Source organism: Oryzias latipes, chromosome 17 (genome assembly GCF_002234675.1).
Source record: "Oryzias latipes chromosome 17, ASM223467v1".
Classification (NCBI taxonomy): Eukaryota; Metazoa; Chordata; class Actinopteri; order Beloniformes; family Adrianichthyidae; genus Oryzias; species Oryzias latipes.
This window is the reverse complement of record NC_019875.2, coordinates 29,546,689-29,555,549: the sequence shown is the minus strand read 5'-3', so window position 1 is coordinate 29,555,549 and position 8,861 is coordinate 29,546,689. Positions and strand designations below refer to the sequence as shown.

The 8,861-nt window shown below is 42.1% G+C and overlaps 1 long non-coding RNA gene across 1 annotated transcript; it reads right to left on the bottom strand.

Annotated features, from left to right (window-relative positions):
- Positions 1-234: 234 nt before the first annotated feature.
- On the bottom strand, positions 235-7,599 carry LOC110016928. The gene is made up of 3 exons (XR_002292247.2): positions 7,307-7,599; positions 6,620-6,907; positions 235-637 (listed from the first exon to the last, which is right to left on the bottom strand). It is a non-coding gene; the product is annotated as an uncharacterized LOC110016928 (long non-coding RNA).
- Positions 7,600-8,861: the final 1,262 nt, after the last annotated feature.

Below are 8,861 nucleotides of genomic sequence, written 5' to 3'. Positions count from 1 at the left end.
TAATCTTATTTTTACATTTGAAGTCAAACATAGCAGCATATTTGTTGTCATGGTAACGCCTGCAAAGGCTGCACTGATCCTGTTCTGCTGCAGACTAAGGGGAGAAAAAGCTCTTTATGTGCATCATGAGAAGTGATCCAAAGCATTATTTTTTATGCTCTTTTTCCATCTGTGGGGGGATGTAGAGAGACATAACATAAAAGTGCTTATATCCAAAAGTAACTAATTTTTTTCTTTTTTTTTACAATAAAATGATGAATAAGGAAAAAAATAACTTAAAGGGGTGAAGCAAAAAAGGCTTCGGGGTGACCCAAGGCCAAAAGAACAAACAAAGCCCCACCCATCTAATACCAGAAAACATCTAACCTGAATTAAAAGAGAAGGGAAAAACAACACAACTATGCTCCCTAGACCAACAAACAGGAGAAAACAGCAGTTCGCCCTTACAGCTACACAAAAACATCACACAGAACACTACAAGCCACAATAGTCTACTAACACAGGTCAAAATTCAAGTGGAGAGGCGAGCCAAGCTGGCAGAGCTCCCTTCTCGAGGCCTGGAGGTCCACGCGGTGCTTTAAAGGCTGCCGCCATCAGCTGTCGTCCAATGGGAAGCCACAGCTTTCCTGCACCACACCTGGAAAATATAAGAGACGAATAGACACACAAAGACTTACACAAAACACAGAGGTCCCCACTCTGACACAGAAACAAAGCGCACACACACAAAGGCACAGGGAACGGTCAGAGGGAACGGTCGCCTCTCACTGCATGTTTGTGTCCAGATGATGAAGCTGAAGTTTGTTTCCTAGATCGCTTTGATTGAAGAGAAATCCACCGTCAACTCTGATCATTCCATGTGTTTCCAAAAGACAATCTCTTTCATCACCTAATAGTAAAATGTATCAAGCAAAAAGGTAAACAAGGCAGAAAGACAGACTATTTCAAATGAATGAACCTTGATTAAAGAACCATCAACAATGTGACAAAGATTCTGTCATGTCCACCGGAGACATGTGAAGGACGGAGATCTTTTCTCCCGTCTTCTGTTGTGATAAACTGTGGAACAGCGTCTGTCCACCTATGTTCCACGCTTCTGCTGTTCTGGTTATCAACTGGAGTTCAGGGCAGCCCAATAATAGGAAACATTCAGGCTATTCGACCGGAAACGTCTTTTTTAGGTGCCCATTATCACTTTTCAATGGACACCCTGCAGCCAATCAGAATTGAGGATTCACCCAAACCAGGAGTCTACAACTTTTAGCTCTAAAGGTCCCGAATGAACGAAAACCAGCCAGAGCCGCAAAGTCCCTCCTAAACATTTAGAAAAAGAAATCCTTCATTTATTCAGCTTTTAAATATTTACAATGATTTAACGACAACATTGTTAAATTCCTGTTGTATTACTTTTGATAGCGGAAAATACAAGTTCCTTTCAAAATAAAACACATCTTGTGTCAAATCAGATCCTGATACAGTAGATTTGCAATTATACTTTAAGAACTTTGCCTCTGAACAGAAAAGAGACGTAGAATACAAGTTTAAAGTTGTTCTAATAATAAATCACTGAGAATAGATCAAACCATCGTTTATCTGACGTGTTTGGAGGAAGGGCAAAGCTGATTTAGTGTAATGTCAGCCGTGGTTAATTAAAGAAAAAAGGTTCGTTTTTACTCATGTATGATCACCATAGTTTAAAAATCCCTAAATAAATGACTAAACTGAACTAAAATCCATTATTTATCCAGATTGTTAGTATAACCAGTGAGCCACAATGGAGGAAAAAAAGAGGCTGCCTACGGCTCCAGAGTGCTTTAGGTTTTATATAATCACTTATTTCTATATAATACTGTAATACTTCACAACAAAAAATGTTCCTTTTTGTCTTGTTTGAAGTTTGCTGCGTTCTGATATTTTACCACAGACTCAGGGAGAAAAAAAACGGAGTAAAAGCAGTCGGCATGATTAAAACATGAGGCTGAACTAAACTGGGACCAAAGACGGAAGTTTGAAGCAAAACAAGCTTGAGAGTAATTGGCATGAGGTGAAGCTGCATTCTGTGTGAGCGGCAAAATGGAAGGTTCTGTTCAGGTTATGTAATGCCACAAACACAACACCGCAGCACAAACATACAAAGTCCTTAAGACGTTTTTAATGACGACCCAGCAATGTTTTAGAAATAAATCCACAAAAGTCAAAGAATTGGGATGTAGCCCACCTTATTACAATGATAAATAACAAAACAAAACACAAAGAAAACAACACCAAAAGTTGTGTTTGTGCCAACGAAAAACATTTTTACTTTCACAAAAAATGTTGTGGTTGTGAGAAAATGTTTTTCAGTTGAAACGATGTGTTTGCAGACCTGAAGAAGGGAAGCAGAGTGAGATGCTCTCCTGCATGATCGTCATAGTAACAGCCTCACTGTCACACCATCAGTTTTAAAACACACTTTGCACTATTGACAGTAATTACCACTATAGAAATAAATCTGCATAATTTGTATTCAATAAAAGACCAAGATAGTGTATTTTCAGTTTAAAAGTGCATCTTTCTTTTCAGAAAAAAATCATCTGTGACTAAGTTGTTTTTTGAAATTCCTCCACAGAAGTGTTTGTGAACGCCGACCGTCGGTCATCCTTTGCAGTGAGCATGAGCAGAACCTGTTTGTCTGCAGGCACCTGAAGGGAAGCACCACCTTCCTCCACCTTTTCTTTCATTTTGATTTCCAGCAATTCATGAGGGAAATACCTGGATCTTATCAGGGTCATCTGTTTATCCTGTCCTCCTTCTTTTCCAAGAAAACTGCTTCCCGCTGCACTTAAATAATACAAAACATGCGTCCAGGACAGTTGGCCTACATTTAATAACAGCCTTAGGAGACAGCTGGTGTTTGGAAAGAAGGCAGTTTGTCGATTCAATACAACAACATGCCAGATACATTTCTAGAAACCTTTGTGTATGAATGTTTTCATTTAATCCAGACACGTTGTGGTTTTGATGTTTCATCAATGTGATTATTTACTGTACTATAGGATAGAAACCTTGAGAAGAGTGTGTAGGTCAGTGTAAATGATGGTGACCCTTGTGTTATCTTAGATGACCCCCCCCCTTCCATTGACGTGTTCTCCCTACCATGACAAAGGTGGAAAGATTTCATGTAATCCATGGACACCAGTGAAGATCACAAATCATTGAAGAAAAAAGGTTCAGAGCACTGTCTAGTGGGTCTAGATGACCCAACTCCCAATGGTAAAGTGCCTAGGATAGCACAAGGGTTAACTTTTATGTTTTTCCAGTGGAATGACTCCGTTTGAATTTGGGATTATCAATGTCGAGGGCATTCTGAACTGATGATGTCCCGAAATCCTAAACTGTGATTTGATAATCAGATCACAGGGGGCGGGGCCAGCATCTGTCTCAGCATTTGGACAGTAACACAAACATTTATGGAACATGGGAGATTGGTTCACGGATGGAATAAATCAGAGTCTGCGTAAGCCTTTATGAAAAAGATGCAAGCTCCATGAGCAGTTTACGAGTAATGAAGGCTTAACGAGTCAAACAATCTGTATGAATGCTCATCTATGAAGTAAAATTCTTGACCCTTTAGCGACAAAGCTGTCACAGGTAACAACAAATTGCCTGTGACAGCAGGAAATTCGGAACTACTGTAACCCTTCAAGCATTGTCCAATTAATGTCATTCCATCTGGCATTCAGATTCGGGCCGACATGCAACACTTTACTTTAGAAAAGCGTTGCTTATCGACCCAAAGTGTCAGAAGTCCAAACTCTGTTTCCCCCTCTGGTCCCCGGCGGGAGCCGTCCCCAGAGTTCTAACCACACTACATCTCCCAGCAACCCCAGCGCACACTTCCTGGATGCCGTACACCTGACTCTCATGCATTCATCAACCATACTTGAGCACTGCTCTGAGCTTCACTCAGTGTGACGTATTGTTTGTGCCACTCTGCCTTCTTTACTGAGCGTTATATCTGGACCTGATCTTCTGTCTCCTGACTCTGTCTGCTTGCCGCCTGCCCCGATTCTCGTCTGGGTCGTGACTACCCCATCTATCCTCTGATGCTCTCATGCCTGTTATCGCCTGTTATCAGGTCCCGAATAGCGGCTGACATGAGCCTCCTCCATAGGGCGGCTGAGCCCTCCCTTAGAGACAGGGGGAGGAGCTCTGTCACCCGCGGAGAGCTCGGAGTAGAACCGCTGCTGCTCCACATCGAAAGGAGCCAGCTGAGGTGGCTAGTCCGGATGCCTCCTGGACGCCTTCCTGGAGAGGTGTTCTGGGCATGTCCTACTGGGCGGAGGCCCCGGGGAAGACCCAAGTCTGGAGAGACTACGTCTGTCGGCTGGCCTGGGAACGCCTCGGGGTCCCCCCAGAGGAGCTGGAGGAAGTGGCTGGGGCGAGGGAAGTCTGGGCATCTTTGCTTAGTCTGCTGCCCCCGCAACCCAGTCCCGGATAAGTGGAGGAAGATGGATGGATGGATGGATGGATGGATGGATGGATGGATGGATGGATGGATGGATGGATGGATGGATGGATGGATGGATGGATCCTAGGCACTTTACCATTGGGAGTTGGGTCATCTAGACCCACTAGACAGTGCTCTGAACCTTTTTTCTTCAATGATTTGTGATCTTCACTGGTGTCCATAGATTACATGAAATCTTTCCACCTTTATCCACCTTTGTCATGGTAAGAATAACACGTCAATGGAAGGGGGGGGGTCATCTAAGATGGCACAAGGGGTTATTCAAACTGGACCAAAGCCTCACTGTTAGTTTACTCAAGGACAGCATGGACTCAATACAATGCGGGCCAAACTGATGGAGTGGGGGTGGGTCATCAACAGGGAGAGACGCAAAAGAAGCCAAAACAAATCAGCAAAGTGAACTTTGCTGATTTCTATTAACATAAAAAAGATGCTGTTTGTTAGTTTTGATGATAACCTCTATGTATACATAAATAAAAAATACATGAAGAAATGCATGGTTTAGGATTTTAAATACAGTGAATACTAAATGTGAATGCTCACTGCTGAAAGTTTTTCCTGAAAATAAACTAGTGCAGCCGCTAAACTGCCTCCTAACATCACCTGCTGCATTCACTGTCAAACTGGGGAAATATTTGTGAGCACAACAGAAGCAAACTCACACCGAGAAATAAAAATCCATACAAAACAGAGCCGCATGGGGCCGTCGAGCGCTGTGTAAACAACCCGTGCAGGTTCCAGGTGGGTTTCACTAAAAAAAACTTGTAGCAATTCCCCTGGGACTGGTTTGCTGAGAAGTAATAGAAAGAATAAAATAAATAGTTTATCATAAACTACCAGCACAACTTTTCTCTCGTACCTTCAAAGAGTGTCCTGATGTTTACAACATTTACAGGAGCATCAGCAAACAGAGGCGTGTTTTCACACCCAAAGAGTGTTGTGTGTTTGACAACTTCTGCAAAAATCATAAAAATCCAGGAAAAAAACCCCACACAGCAGCTGCAAGCGAGATGTTGATGCTGAGATGATGAAATGATTCAAATCTGTAGAAAATCGTTCAGACGTAACGATTAGGATCATTGATAAACGGAAAAAAATGCCTCACTTTCAGCAGGATGCGTTTCCACACACTTTAGTCTACAGCTGCAGGTTCGTTTACCGCTGCGACTCCCACTCTCACGTTGGGAAAAAGGCGGGCCAAAGAGCGCCTGTTGGCGTCTGAATTATGCAGCAGCGTGTTGGTGTCACACAAAGACGGGTGTGATGTGATATCTCGTTTAGCCTCTGCTTGGGTTTGCTGCCAAGACTCTGAGTGGGCTAAGCCTGAAAATAGAAGGGTTCTTTCAGGAGGAGGTCAAACTGCCAAAAATAGAGCCGTCTGCAGCACAAGAAGCCTGTCATCGTGACGTTCACTTCTTTAGTTATGTCACCGGCTCTGGACACAGCGACCTCATTGGTGAGAAGTTTACGGCTCAAAGAAAAGGCTCCATTTGTTCATTCAACTGACTTATTGGCTGCTGCTGTGAAGAAGAAGAAAAAAAAGACTAAATTTGCATCGGGATATTCTGCACAGCTTTTTTTAGCTCCGAAAGAAATTTTGAGATTCTGAATTAAAAACAAAAAAATGAAATGATTTGAAAACAAAAACATGAGGAACAAATGCGTCTTCTTAAAACTAAATTGATTTGTTGCATTTTTGGTAATTTATCAGTGTCTGTGGGTCAGGGGGTCTGTGGTTTTCTTCCATCCTGAGCCAATTTAAAAATAAAACATAAACCCCATCACGCTGTATGTCGCTAATTAAAATCCCGCCCGATCATCTTTTTATCTGTTTTCAAAGCTTTCCCAGTGGTCATTTAATTATGATGAAATCTAAAAATCTGTGTTGTTTTCTGGGACATAGTTTCTGCAGGGCGGCAGTAGTTCATCAGAAATTCGCCTCTGAGTTGTGGGCGGGAATGCTGGCACAGGGCAAGCCCATCCCCCCTTCCCCTCCCAGTTGCTAAGAGCTCAGGCCAGTGTTTTCGAATCCTTCTTTCACCCCGACAATCCGTGCATTGCAGCGTCGCTGTCGCCCCTCTAAATCATCCACCTTGCCAGTTAGCTTACCTCCGACTTTAGCTTGCTAACCACATTCTCCAGTTCCACCGTCTGGTCTGAATACGTCTTCAGACTGAACTCAGTACTGTCCAGGCGGGTCTCGTGCTTCTCCTGATCTTTTTTCATGGAGTCTGTTTTGTCGTTCAGATCCTTTGTACTCGAGTCAATCCGCTCCAGTATTGTTTTTTCGGAGTTAAGAATCGCCTTCATTACCTCTCTCATGTCCGGAGGGGTCCGAAGCCTTCACGGCCTGTTCTCTTCCAGTTCCAGTTTTGCTCAGGATTTTACAAAGCAACGCTGAAAATGCAAAAAAATGAGGTGAAGGCCGTTCACTGGCATGTAGTTGTTAAGCTGGAGAATATTTGGTCGTTTTGGAGTGTGTAATGTATTTCAACAAGTCGTCCTTTTGAGGAACTCTGTAAAACACGTCTTTACATGGCTACGCTCACCAGCGCCCCAGAAATTACTTTTTAAAAGTAGCTCATAGCGTCGTGGCGATGATCTGATGAGTTTTCCGGAGGGGAACGCAGCAAACGTCATGCTGGCTCAAACTGAAAGTGTCTATTTCAAGATCTCAGCTCACAGCAGCGATTAAAGTCAGGGGCTGATTACCAACGCTTTGCCATCGGTCTCACCTGGCCCCCTCCCACATACAAGGATCACACATCCTGCCATCAGTGTGTTGCTTGAACTTACCGTCAAGGCAGCTGCTCCTGTTTCAGCGTTGGAAGGATTTTCTGCTCCTTAGCGAGGAGCTGAGCTCAGTTTTTTGCTGCTTCTTTTCTGGAAGAGCTGCTAACTGCTAAAAAACACTTTCTGTAACGCCGGTAAGAACCTGTGAAGATCGCTGAGATGTTTTCTTCCTCGTTTTCACTCCTCACATGAATACAAGTCCTTCAGTGTTTGACAGTCTCATCTTGCAGGGAGTTTCTGAAGCTGCAGACAAAGATCAGGATGAAAATGTTGATGGAAAAAGAAAAAAAAGACGCTCAACCGGAACATTTTGTCACATTAACCTGAGATTAAGTAAGTCATGAAAACTTAGATTACTCATTTAAAGTCATCTCCTGATTTCACAAGGATTTGAATAAAGGATAATGCAGAAATGCCGTTTTATTCTGAATTTTCTTTCCATGTCATCCATCATCAGGAAAATGCTACAAGAACATGTTAAAAACACCAAAAGCACCATTTTAAGAAAATAAAATACCTGAGTTGAACTTAGTACACTTATTCTAAAGCAGCTGCAGGCTGATGCCGCTAAAACTGTGAGCCAGGCAGCACTTTATCTCATCATTTTAGCGTCTCTGTGGTTTTTAGTGTCTTATCACCACTGCAAAGTGTGATCTACGTTCCTTTCTCGCCTCACGTTATCCACTAATTCTCTCACTTCCCTAAATGAATATATTAGGCATTGCGCCCCTTACTGGGTACCGTTGGATTTTTTGTGCGGGGAAACTCAATTCATTGTAAAAAGAACAATGCAGGGAAGCCTCTTCAGGAGGAAGATTGTAAGTGAGGATGACGATGAAAGCTGAAATTAGTAGAGGAAGAAAATGAGAAAGGAGGTGCATTTTCCTGCATTTATCAAGTTCGTTAGTGCTAAAATGCAATTCTGGTGAACTGCATGATAAAATCCTGTGATGTAAAATTCTAAGGTTGAGTGAAAATGAAATACTTACTACATGATTTTATTGTGAGCAAAGTTTCCAAAGTTTTTTAAAGTAAAACCCAATAGATGGTTTTTTTCAGTGTATGCCCTTTAGGCTCCGCCCCTTGGCACGTGTAAACCTATTTGTTACCAAAAAAAAAACACAATCAGGTTAAGAAATTAAGCATAAAAATGGGGAAAGTTATCGACTAAAAATGCTAAATGAGTTTGACCTTTATATACATCTTATTGAATGTGATTTCTGGTTTAAAATGTCATTATTTAAATGTTTTTTTTAATGCTAAGACTTTGTTTCAGTGTGACGATGAAGTGGCGTCATTATAACACCATAGATCACGACTCGTGCAGAATTTTCAAGTTAACAAGAGGATTAATGGGAAATACTCGCTTTACGCTTTTCACAACAAAAAAGGAAAGTATAGACCAAAATACTTTTTAATTAGGTAAAATCCTGAAATAATTCATTTCTTAGTGAAGTTTTGGGACAAAAGCTGCAGCTCATATTCAGACTGCTGATGCAGTTTGTATTGTCCGTTAGTCAGAAAACAGCTTAGGTGACGTTTATGCAAAGGTGCTTTT